Raw genomic sequence first — 13820 nt, forward strand, 5'->3', positions numbered from 1 at the left:
ATGGTGTATATATATATATATATATATATATATATATATATATATAGTGTATATATACTGTATATACACACACACACATACACAGTATATATATACACATGTGTAGCATATATATTGTGGGAGGAAAATGCATCAAAACTGGAGCAGAAGAATCTGGAGTCAGCTTCTCTCTTCAGTTTGTTCAGTTAAGGTTTGGAAGTGAAAGGTGGATGCTGATTGGTTGCCATGGGCAACTGTTCCAGATTTTGTCTGCTCCAGTTTTCCCTTCTATATATTTCATCAAGGGGCAATTTTGATTTGCTGTAACACAGGTTACCTACTGTAATAAATAAATGCAATTTTATTGCAGTCAAATCAGTCAACCAATTCATATAGGTTGCTCTGAGTTACTGCCTACTCATAGTAGAACATATTACTATGGGTTACTGTTGGGTAATATGGGTTGCTACCCAATCATAGTACAATAGTACAATGGGTTAATAATGGCATGCTATGGGTTACTGTTCTACTAAGATTAGAGATGCTTGTGCATTTACATAAATAATATAGTTACAGTAAACCTACTTTATTTACAATGATGTCATACGTAGTTCACAATATTGAATACTAGCTATATTATATTAATCATTATTAGTCAACATTATTTTAACATTGAAAAGCTTTGCTGTGCTATAGCTAGGCTTACTAGTTTGCCCCTCTTGACATGCTACTAGTAAACATTTCATAACATACCAATGAAAATTTTAAATATGCATTTTATACATTTTAAAATATGCATATTTATGATGTATACTGGACATATATACTAGTCCAGGAGAGAGGAAGAAAACAACATTATATTGGAACATTATTCCAATATAACCTCCATATTTCAGTATATTTCAGATTTGACTTGGATTTATATTCAAACTATGTTTCATGACATGATATGACTGGGTGAACATATCTACTCTTCATTCACATGTCATTTTACATTACTGTTCACTACAATATAAACTTCCTTCTGGGTATTCCTTCAACGTTGCCCAGCAGCAGTCACCCACCTTGGGGGTTTGTACAACCAAGAGCAACAGTAAGCATCCTAATGAGAGGTTACTGTGCAAGTGTTGACTACACACATTGTATAGTCAAGGTTTTACTGGAATTATAATAAAAAGAAATAATACTGAAAACGTAGTATTTATTATACTTTGGTGGAATTTCAATGTTACAACATTGTTAACGTTGTGCCAAGGCAAGATAGGGAGACGTCCTAGCCTTTTGACAGGGGGCTCCCAACATTCCAGTGGGGGACAGGGTAGTATAGGTTCAATAAAGCCACACTTACAGTGTTAGTCACAAAAGGGTGAAGAGTTTGGGGAAGGCAGGAGGAGTGAACAATCTAGGACAACATAGCTGATATGGAAAAATTCTCCAATTCAGCTCACTTTCCAGTTAATCTATGTTTTCATAGATTGTTCATTTCGGCCTTCTCCAAACTCTTCACCCTTTTGTGAATAACCTTGTTAGTGTTGAGCACTGGAGCAGAGCTGCAATTGCCAACCCAAGCCTGGGCATGAGGCTTTAAAGGATTGGATTGGGCACAAAGCTTTAAAAGAGAACTATGGGGTTAAGGCTTTTCCCCATAGTTCTCCTTAGGGTAACGGGAGGACACAAACTTGCGTCCTCCCGTCACCCTAGGCTCAGTATACCGGCAGTCAGCGCTGGCGGATCGGAGCGGGGAGGGGGGAATCCAGCACCTGCACCGCCTCGGCAGAGAGCCGTGACAGGATCGAGAGGTGAGCGAACCCGGTATTTGTTCGTTCACCTCCCGATCTACTAAGTTGACCTGTGACAGTCTCATTGTCACAGGTCGGCTAGAACTATGAGATGAGTGAAAAGCACTCACCTCATAGTTCTCCTTTAAAGGATTGGGTGGTGGTTCTGGTAGGCATTGCTGAGCATTCTGGCAGGTTCTGGAGTCAGATGCCATTATTATATTATTATTACTTATTTAACTTGAACCCCTCAAGTTTTGGCATTCTTAAGAACCAGCACTTGGCAAACTAAGGCTGACTATAGGTATATGAAGGTGGTTGGATGTAAGGGAACAAACTGACCCTCTCTCAGCATGTCCTCTAACATTGCTTGAGGGGGAACAGGCTAGTAGGGGGGAAAAAAAGAACATTTCTGACTGATAGAAGCACTCATGCCCACATTAAAAAATGTTCATACTGTGTGAGTGGGCCCCATTAATTTTCTTTTCGGTGTAGTGCAAGGACTGGCAGAAGTCCCACCACCTGTCATTCGTTGTCAGATGTCAGGTTGTCTTAACACTATGTCCTTCCTAAGATGCTGATGAATCAGATCAGCCCTTAGTAACAGGAGCTCCTACAAATGAATTAGTACTGTGTGTTTATAGTAGAAGGCTGACAGGCTGACAAGATTTTGTTGCAATAGAAAGTAAAAGAAAAAACCAAGGTCCCATTTATACCTGTCAGGTGTTTGAATGCGTGATCATGTGTTTTGTGATTGTTGCATTAAAGGAGAACTATGGGGTCAGTGTTTTTCCCCATAGTTCTCCTTAGGGTAACGGGAGGACACAAACTAACGTCCTCCCGTTACCCTAAGCTCAGTATACCGCGAGCTACAGCTCGCGGTATACTGAGACGCCGCAGCCGGAGCGGATGCCGACGTAGATGACGGGATCCGCCCAGCTGCGTGAGTGACAGCTGACTCTGCCTATCTAGAGGCAAAGCCAGCTGTACCTGCCCCCTCCCCCGTCCGTTCCGCCAGTCAGCGCTGGCAGATCGGAGCGGGGAGAGGGGAATCCAGCCCCTCCCCCTGTCACGACAGAGAGCCGTGACAGGATCGAGAGGCGAGTGAACCTGGTATGTGTTCGCTCACCTCCCGATCTACTGAGCTGACCTGTGACAGTCTCATTGTCACAGGTCGGCTAGAACTATGAGGTAAGTGGAAATCACTCATCTCATAGTTCTCCTTTAAGAAGCCTATTCATTTTGAATGCACACCAAAGACTGTGTACATCACAGTTTTTTTTTATGTAATGCTGTGGTGCATTACAATGCATGTGTTGCATGCTCTTGTGTTAGTGTGTGGGAGCTGCTATTTAAAACAAATGACAACATAGTGCACTGCAGTATGGTGTGTGTTTGCTGTGATGTGCAATAAAACGCACCTTTTACAATGAATTAACTCAACGCTCAGGTGTGAACAGGCCTTAAGGTTTCAATGCCTCTGCTGTGAAATTTTAGGATTAACTTCTTCACAATGCCTATAGCTGCAGAGGTGATTGAGCACTTATTTTAAAGTGCTTTTACCGTGTGTTCAGAATATGCACACAATCTGGGCAGAGATTCCATTCCATTTACAGTACACCAGGCAGGGGTTTGGGCTAGATAGTTGTTGGTGAATCAAATTGGAATGTGCGTGGCCAGCATTAGGCCTAAACGAAGGCACATTTTTAGATGCTGAATTGTGTGATGGATATCACAAATAATGAATTGTAAAGACCGTCAAGTGATCATTGAAAATGTGGGATCTCTGTGGGGAAAACTACACATAAGAGCCTGGGATTATTTGCAGATATCAGTGTAACTTGAACCATAGGAATCCCACACTATACAAATTAGTTAAAAGGTCTTTCATGTGTGCCATTTAAATGGCATAATGTATTTGCTACTCTTATCCAGGCACCTTAGGATTTCAACTGTACATGAAAATAACCCAAGTATAACTGTCTGCACTTCCTTCTGTCTGTCAGCATTCCATGTGGACTGCCTGGAACCATCAATGTTATATAGTTGAGTCCAGGGGCGTAACTAGAAATCACAGGGCACCATAGCAAAATTTTGTATGGGGCCCCTTTGATCTCTAGCTACACCCCTTGCAGAGCCCAATTGAGATCCCACACCCCCTGTGCCTCGGGCCCCATAGCGGCCGCCTGGGTCGCTATGGTGATTGTTACGCCACTGGTTGAGTCAATATTCACACGGTATGTCTGCCAGCCTGTGTTTTCATGCATTATTAGCACTAATATCCCCACTTTAATAAATTAAAAGGATTGTTCAAACCATGTCAATTGAGCTGCGGTTTCTGCACACCACCGCATATGTATGATATGAATAGAGCACATATAGGCCACATAGAAAACAATTGTTTTCTCTGTGCCCTGTGACCCACTATACATGTGCGGTAGTGTGCAGTTTTGAATCCTCTATAAATGCATCTGGTCGGTAAACTTCTAGTTTAGGGTACATTTTCATGTATATTACATACCCAATGAATGACGGGCCCCATGCATGGAGACAATAGAAAAGGAAAGTGGAGGTGTTGTCTACCGCAGCCTTTCTCAACCAGGGTAGGTGCGTCCTGGCTTACTCAGCGGTTCCTGTCGAAACTTTCACACAACGTCATGCCTTTCCATGGTGCAGGTGGGCTGATCGCCAGCACCATAGAAAAGAATGACACTAGTCCACAGAGGGTGGGATTCATTCAGAAAAAGACAGAAGTTTATGTTCATCCAGGCCTGCTTCCCCCCCTGCGCCCTGCCATGCTTCTGTGGCTCCTGTTGTGTTGGCGAAACTCAAGTAAAGAAGGGACTGGGGACTCTGATGTGAAGGGGGCTACTGATGTGAATGGTGAACTCTGATGTAAAAAGGATGTAAAGAGGGGATTCTGATTTCAAGAGATCTTCTGATGTGAATGGGGGCTTGTGATGTAAAGGAGAAACTCTGATGTGAAAGGAGGGGGGTTTTGATGTGAAGGAATAAAGGGGGGCTGCTGATTTGAAGGGGAATGCTAATGTGAAAGGGGGAGATTCTGGTATGAAAGGAGGTGTGGTGATGTGAAGGCTGGACTCCTATGTGAAGGGGTACCCCAACCTTTTTTTGTTTTTGCATTGGATTCCTCTTAAAAGCCATTCCAGACCCTTATCCCAGGTAGATTTTGGAGAGGCCACACATTTTTTTTTTTACAGTTTTACCTGCAGCACCAAAGCAACATCCAGCTGCCAATTGTCTTGTGTATGACAAAAAATTGAAGAAGGCACCTAACTGGGCTCTAAGGGTAACCCCTCCACCTCACTTTCCCTCTAGTACTCACACATGTGCACTGTAAAAGTATGCCTCCATGACATTGGGAGACATTTTTTAAATAAGTTGCATATTAACGTACAATTTGCATGAAAACTTTTTAATGTAAATCTGGTTCTCCTTTGCGACCAAAGCGACAAATACGGACTCTGTCTATTCTCTATCTTGTGCAACTGCTCGCACCTAGACATCTGTCACACAGGTGCTAAGGCACTCTATATACAGTAATACCTTGGTTTACAAGTAACTTGGTTTGAGAGTGTTTTGCAAGACAAGCAAACATTTCTGAAAAATTTTGCCTTGATACACAAGCAATGTCTTGCAATAAGAGCAACATTTTGTAGAAAAGCACCACGCGAATAAGGCTGTAGCAGTGCGAGCGATGAGTCTGTTTAACGACAATGCAATGTCACATTCAATAGATTCCTTGTTAAGGTTTCAAGAAATGAAAAAGATCCCATTGAGCCAAGAGATAGCAGTGATTCCGTTAGTGATAGTGAAAGTCGTCCTACACAATAATCCTCCTCTCTCTTGTCTCCCTCACACCAGCCACAAAGGTAACAGGAAATTGGTTTATTTGTCTTTATATTTTGTATTATATTATAGTTCAGTACAGTATTGTAATCATTTTTATATGCATATTTTTGGGTTGTGGAACGAATCATCTGAGTTTCCATTATTTCCTATAGGGAAATTCGCTTTGATATACAAACGCTTTGGATTACAAGCATGCTTCCGGAACCAATTATGCTCGTAAACCAAGGTATCACTGTATACAGATGCAGATATTCCAATCTATGATATTACTTGTATACACAGAGTACATTTGTCCCACTGTGAAATACTGTCACACTGCAAAAGTCTGAGAGGGAAAGTAAACCGGTACAAAATGAGATCTGAGGTCATGGATGCATGTTTACTATAAAAGAAGTGAATCAGAAACAACAGATACAAACATATACACAATATGTACTATGTGAAGGACTGTGCGTAACTGTTCATTTACAAACACTTTCCTGCTGGAAAATAAAAACATTGATTACCATTGCTTGTTACAGCCTATAGACTTTTCATTCTAGGCCCATGTTATAGAGTGCTCACCATTGGAATAAGCTACCATTATTTATAAATATTCCGATTCCTTGTATGAAATAAATTCAGGATAGATAGATAAATGATTAATAGATAAATAGATAGATAGATGGATAGAACAATGATTGATTGATTGATAGATCAATGATAGATAGATAGATAGATAGATAGATAGATAGATAGATAGATAGATAGATAGATAGACTAGATTTATAGAAAGACCGATAGATAATAGATAGATAGACTAATAGTTAGATAGATAGATAGATAGACAGATAGATAGACTAGATTTATAGAAAGACCGATAGATAATAGATAGATAGACTAATAGTTAGATAGATAGCTAGATCAATGATTGGTATATAGATAGATAAATTATTGGTAGATAGATCAATGATTCATTGGTAGAAAGATAGCTAGATAGATAGATAGACCGACCAATGATTAATAGATAAATAGATAGATAGATAGAGATAGATGGATAGACCAATGATTGATTGATAGATAGAGAGATAGATAGATAGAAAGATAGACTAGATTTATAGAAAGACCGATAGATGATAGATGATAGATAGATAGATAGATAGATAGATAGATAGATAGATAGACCAATGATTGGTAGATATATAGATAGACCAATGATTGGTAGATAGATAGATAGACCAATAGATAGACCAATAGATAGACCAGATTGAAAGAAAGACCAATAGATGATAGATAGATAGATAGATAGATAGATAGATAGATAGATAGATAGATAGATAGATAGAATCCTGGTGAGATAACAGCTGATGACAGCCGAGCTGAGTCAGATCTAGTGAGATGGGGTGAGCAGAGAGGGGAATACTCCTTTTCAGGGGGTGCAATAAGGAGGAGGAAGGGTGAGAGAACAGCTTGGGGATGGATATCATGGAAGATGATGCGATGCACAGCGTATACTCACTTCAGAAGGGAATCAGGGATGTGCAGCCAAGATGCAGGTCTCCCAGTAACAATATTGACAGAAGGATGATAGCAGAGATCCAGCTTGTTGTATGTGCTGCTGCTGGCAGATCTGCCTGTCTCTAATCCTCCTCCTCTGTGTCTGGGCGGGGGATGGGTGTTCAGGAGGAGGAGACACACAATGACAGCTTCTCTCTGCTGGGGGGCTTGCAGGGAATCACACTGATGTGTGTACCATGGATAGCATCGCTTCCAGCAACCTGAGTGTAATACAACAGCTAGTGGTTATTTCTTATGGATATGTGTGATTATAATGTTTACTGCAGATGCTATCACATAAAATGAGATATTTACTTGTATTGCTTGCATTGGCTTAACCTGGCCATACACTGATAGATTTTTCACATGAACTTTCATACCCAAAACATCTCATCAGAACATTGAATAATGCCAGAAACATGACAAATGTCATTTGATTTAACATTCGATTTTGGATATGACTGGAGTTTCGCTCTTTCTCTCCTGCCGTGCCATGCTGTGCTAGTCTCTAGTTCTGCAGCTGCAACACCGATCATCTTCCTTAATATGCTGGGCTGTCTATTTCTGCAGTTATAACTGTTCATTTACAAACACTTTCCTGCTGGAAAATAAAAACATTGATTACCATTGCTTGTTACAGCCTATAGACTTTTCATTCTAGGCCCATGTTATAGAGTGCTCACCATTGGAATAAGCTACCATTATTTATAAATATTCCGATTCCTTGTATGAAATAAATTCAGGATAGATAGATAAATGATTAATAGATAAATAGATAGATAGATGGATAGAACAATGATTGATTGATTGATAGATCAATGATAGATAGATAGATAGATAGATAGATAGATAGATAGATAGATAGATAGATAGATAGACTAGATTTATAGAAAGACCGATAGATAATAGATAGATAGACTAATAGTTAGATAGATAGATAGATAGACAGATAGATAGACTAGATTTATAGAAAGACCGATAGATAATAGATAGATAGACTAATAGTTAGATAGATAGCTAGATCAATGATTGGTATATAGATAGATAAATTATTGGTAGATAGATCAATGATTCATTGGTAGAAAGATAGCTAGATAGATAGATAGACCGACCAATGATTAATAGATAAATAGATAGATAGATAGAGATAGATGGATAGACCAATGATTGATTGATAGATAGAGAGATAGATAGATAGAAAGATAGACTAGATTTATAGAAAGACCGATAGATGATAGATGATAGATAGATAGATAGATAGATAGATAGATAGATAGATAGACCAATGATTGGTAGATATATAGATAGACCAATGATTGGTAGATAGATAGATAGACCAATAGATAGACCAATAGATAGACCAGATTGAAAGAAAGACCAATAGATGATAGATAGATAGATAGATAGATAGATAGATAGATAGATAGATAGATAGATAGATAGAATCCTGGTGAGATAACAGCTGATGACAGCCGAGCTGAGTCAGATCTAGTGAGATGGGGTGAGCAGAGAGGGGAATACTCCTTTTCAGGGGGTGCAATAAGGAGGAGGAAGGGTGAGAGAACAGCTTGGGGATGGATATCATGGAAGATGATGCGATGCACAGCGTATACTCACTTCAGAAGGGAATCAGGGATGTGCAGCCAAGATGCAGGTCTCCCAGTAACAATATTGACAGAAGGATGATAGCAGAGATCCAGCTTGTTGTATGTGCTGCTGCTGGCAGATCTGCCTGTCTCTAATCCTCCTCCTCTGTGTCTGGGCGGGGGATGGGTGTTCAGGAGGAGGAGACACACAATGACAGCTTCTCTCTGCTGGGGGGCTTGCAGGGAATCACACTGATGTGTGTACCATGGATAGCATCGCTTCCAGCAACCTGAGTGTAATACAACAGCTAGTGGTTATTTCTTATGGATATGTGTGATTATAATGTTTACTGCAGATGCTATCACATAAAATGAGATATTTACTTGTATTGCTTGCATTGGCTTAACCTGGCCATACACTGATAGATTTTTCACATGAACTTTCATACCCAAAACATCTCATCAGAACATTGAATAATGCCAGAAACATGACAAATGTCATTTGATTTAACATTCGATTTTGGATATGACTGGAGTTTCGCTCTTTCTCTCCTGCCGTGCCATGCTGTGCTAGTCTCTAGTTCTGCAGCTGCAACACCGATCATCTTCCTTAATATGCTGGGCTGTCTATTTCTGCAGTTACCCATCTTCTGCCTCGGCCGCTGGGCTCTGTAGCTTGCCCCGCTCTAGATACATAACCCTGCACGGAGCTTATAGGCTGCACTTCCCCGGACTCACCACCACGGGTGTGCCGATGAGCATGATGACCATCTGGATCTCAGCCCTAGTGTCTTGTGGAAGCTCCTCCGCTGCCTGAAGTAAGAGATTTGGGTGCCGGTTTCCCAGGGAGGTCCGGCACACGAACTGCCAATGCAACTGGACGAAAGTCACACACACCAATACATTGCCCAGCACGGTGACCAGGAAGTGGAAGGAGCTGCAGCCGGCATATATGTAGGAGTAGGCAGCATTAGTGGACAAGTTGGTCTCCCAGTCAATGAAGCACAAGGTCCAGGAGTACTGGCAGTAATTTATGAATATTGTATAATATAATTTTTTTTCCTCTTACCTAACTGGTTTGGGGGACACCTTTTTTTTGGCGCCCCCCTGGAAAGTGCCGCCCTAGGCAAATGCCTAGTTTGCCTTGCAGTAGCTACACCACTGGGTGGCCTACCACTTCGTGGTTGAGTTGCTGTTGTTCCCAGTTGCTTCCACTTTGTTATAATACCACTAACAGTTGACCGTGGAATATTTAGTAGCAAGGACATTTCACGGATGGACATATTGCACAGGTGGCAACCTATCACGGCACCACCACGCTTGATTTCACTGAGCTCCTGAGAGTGACCCATTCTTTCACAAATGTATGTAGAAGCAGTCTGCCTAGGTGCCTGATTTTATACACCTGTGGCCATGGAGGAGATTGGAAACCCTGAATCCAATGATTTGGAGGGGTGTCCCAATATTTTTGGCAATATAGTGTATAATTTTGGTTAACAGCGGGGTAAAAGTTTATTTTTAAAGTGACACCAAACTCAGGCATTAAATCTTAAAATCTATCCAAGTAAGAAGGAAGGACAGTGTCAGCTCCAATTCAGAGATGATTTGAGGATCTACAGCCGAGTAATACACACATAAGATACATTTTTGTTGATAGTTAAGGTACTTGGGTGCATTTTTAAGATTTAACTCCTGAGTTTAGCATCACTTTAAATGCATTCATGGGTAAAAATAAAGTAAAACGTGGACCAAGAAGCAGGAAAAAATAGACATTTATTATTTTTATTATTATACAGGATTTATATAGCACCCACAGTTTGCACAGTTCCTTACAATTACAATACAATTCCACACAAAAGTATTAGAGGGCCCTGCTTCTAAAGGCCGTGACACACTGCACGCGAAGCAGCACAGAGCGGGGGCGCGCTGCCTTTGCGAACAGTGTGTCATGTAATTTTCTGCTCGGCACCTCAGCTTGCGAGAGCTCGCGGAGCTGAGCGTGCCGAGATGAACAATTTCAACTTCAGCCAATCGGCTCGCGCGTATAAACCAGCGCGATGCGACAGCTGGCAGGTTGTTACGGACGAGCCGATTGGCTGAAGGTGCTGTCAATCATCTGACTGCACTCAGCTCACACACTGCATGCAAAGCTCCGTGCCGGATAGCTTTGCTTCGCTCTGCACGGCTTCGCGTGCAGTGTGTCACGGCCTTGAGAGTTTACAATCTACAAGGAGAGCAAAGTGATACAGAAGGTAATAAGTGTGAGGGATTTAAAGACGGTTAAAGTGACTTTCAGTGAAATATGGAAAACTTTCAAAATAAAGATGTTACAAAAAAAGATTTAAAAAGGTGGCAAATAGAAGCACCAAAAGCTGGGACCGAGGTAAGTATATTTTCATCTTGATCTTTACATTTTATAATTTTTTAGCTAGCTAGCTTGGGAGATGAGGGCAGTTAGGATAAAGCACCTTCCACTTTAAATAGTTATTACTAGGGATGCACCGAAATTTCCGCCGCCTGAAACATCGTCTGAAAATGGCACTTTTGGCAAAATGCCGAAAGTGCCATCTTTTGGCCGGAATTGGGGTGCATGCCTAGTTTCTCTACTCCCCGCTGGGTGCTGCTCTGTGTCCCCTCTGACACAGTGCAGCATCCAGCGGGGAGGAGACAAACTGCCAGAGGAGGCCGCGCGGTGCGGGGAAGGAGAGCGCTGTGAGCGGCCCAGCGTGTCACAAGAGGCCAGGCTCTCCTCCCTCACCGTCCCGCTTGGCTGTGACAGATCAGGAGAGCGATGTGGGGACGGAGACAGCTGTCATGAGAGGCTGAGCCGGCGGTTCAGGGGAGGAGCCAGCTGTCAAAATGGTCCGAGCTCTCCTCCCTCACCGCCAGCTCAGCGTCCTGTCACTGCGAGTCAGGATAGAGACCGGGTACAAACACTCGGTGATCAGTGATCACTGACTGATTGTAAATAATTGAAGACAAAGTATGTTTACTGTGTCCCCAATAATGAATGAATGGGATATGATCTATATTACTTCCTGTTCATTTATGATTGTGGATATAGTAAACATACTATCACCACAAGTTATGAATGAACAGGAACCCTTAGTATGAGGATTCCTGTTCATTCATAACAGGAGCTACAGAAAAAAGAGATTGAGGACTCTGTGTTCTCAATCTTTTTTTCTATTTTAAAAGGGAAATATCAGGAGTCTGTTTTGACCCCTAATATTTCCCCAAAGCCCCCAGTAAAAAAAAAAATATTTATTAAAAAATAAAATATAACAAAATTAAAAAGGTTAGAAGAAAAAAAAATTCAATTTCGGCCTCTCAGGATGCGAAGCTTCGTGCTTGTCCCTCCTCACTCCCGGGAAGATGACAGATCTCCCTCTGCATCGCCTCAGTCTGACTCTGCAACAGACAGAAGTCCAGCTAAATCGAGGCCATGAATGTCGACTCCTGTGGAGGCCCAATCAGAGGTGACCCTACTCCATTCATCTGGAGATGATACTAGAGCATTCTTTGACTCTATCAACACTTTTCCCACTTCTAAACAACCGATTTCAGATTCAGTTCTTAAAGACATGCTAATTTTACTATGCAGTTCTCTGCCTACTGATCTGCAATCTTTAATGCTACAGTTTAAAACTGATCTACACCAAGTGGGTGATAGAGTTTCCCATACTGAACATAAAATGGGTGGATTTGCAACAACTATCAATAACTTAGAGGATTCGCACAACACCAGGGAAGATGAACGGGATCTAATGAAAGCTAAAATAGCAGACCTTGAAGACCGAATACGAAGAAATAATATCAGGATTCATGGTATTCCAGAGTCGGTCTCTCAATCCTCCCTGACCTCACCCACGATTTGATAATTGATCACATACATCGCCTTTCGAAACCTACACATCTCCCTGAAAAAATCCCTAGTGATGTACTGATGCTTATTCATTTCTTTCATGTTAAAGATCAGTTTCCTAAAGCTATGAGAGATACCTCCAACATACCCTCACAATTTGCTCAATTATAATTTTTTGCTAATCTATCCCACCATACATTGTTGCTCCCAGAAAGACTTCAATACTGTTGGGGATATCCCATTAAACTTAAATTACCAAATTGGAATCTGAATGAGTGAAACAGCGCACTGCAGTTTAATAGTCACAATTAGGGGGACATTGGTGGTAGGTGTGCTAAGCTCCTTAAATCAGGGAGAGGAACCCCATATGACATATACAAAAATACACAAGGGTAAGGAGCGCTACGATGCGATGTAAGCTACCAGTGCAGGTGGAATAACCTATATGAATAAAATGGAAAACAGACTTACAGTCAGATTGGCAGCCGTGATGTCCGGGAGATAACTGAGTGGCGGCGCCTGGTATCTGGTGTCCCAGTGCATAGGGTCAGGTGTAGGAAGTGGAAAACTGTATGTCCAAAATGGAGTGTTCACCGTGTGACGCGGACTCAGCTGGCCAGGCTGAGCCGCGGCAGGTGGAGGAGAGAGAAGCGCCGCAAGTGGCTGAGTGCAGCTTTGTGTCTTATGTCTCAATCAGGCAGGACCAAGTGGCGGGGAAGGTCGGGATGCCGTCAGATCTGTGGGGGATGTGAGTGAAGAGCTCTCACAGAGTAGGCGGCGGTTCTTTGGCTACGCGTTTGGAAGGAATAACCTCTTTCTCAAGCCTCAGTGTAGTTAAACAGCGGGCTTTTAAATTTGACAGAGGGGCGGGGTGTATGTTCGTACAGCCCGATGATAGGTTGGCAGAGAGCTTGTGGGTAGAAATAGGAGTCATGACGGACCTATAAGGGGGCGGACCCTTCGGGTAAGGCCGTACAGTGTTGTATCGGTAATTACAAAGGATCGGGAGCGAAGAACCCTGTCAGTGAGAAACAGGTGCATCTGTGGGAGCTCATTACCGTATATATCGTATATATACACACCCATTTTAAAACGCTGGTGTTTTGGGGTTGACACTATAATTTAATAATAAAAAAGGGGATTTATATAAAACCAAATTTTTTAATAATTGAAGATTTTTTTTTTTTTAGAAAACTTGATTTT

The sequence above is a fragment of the Nanorana parkeri genome, unplaced genomic scaffold (assembly GCF_000935625.1).
Source record: "Nanorana parkeri isolate BGI_ZX_2015 unplaced genomic scaffold, ASM93562v1 scaffold1747, whole genome shotgun sequence".
In the NCBI taxonomy this organism is placed as follows: domain Eukaryota; kingdom Metazoa; phylum Chordata; class Amphibia; order Anura; family Dicroglossidae; genus Nanorana; species Nanorana parkeri.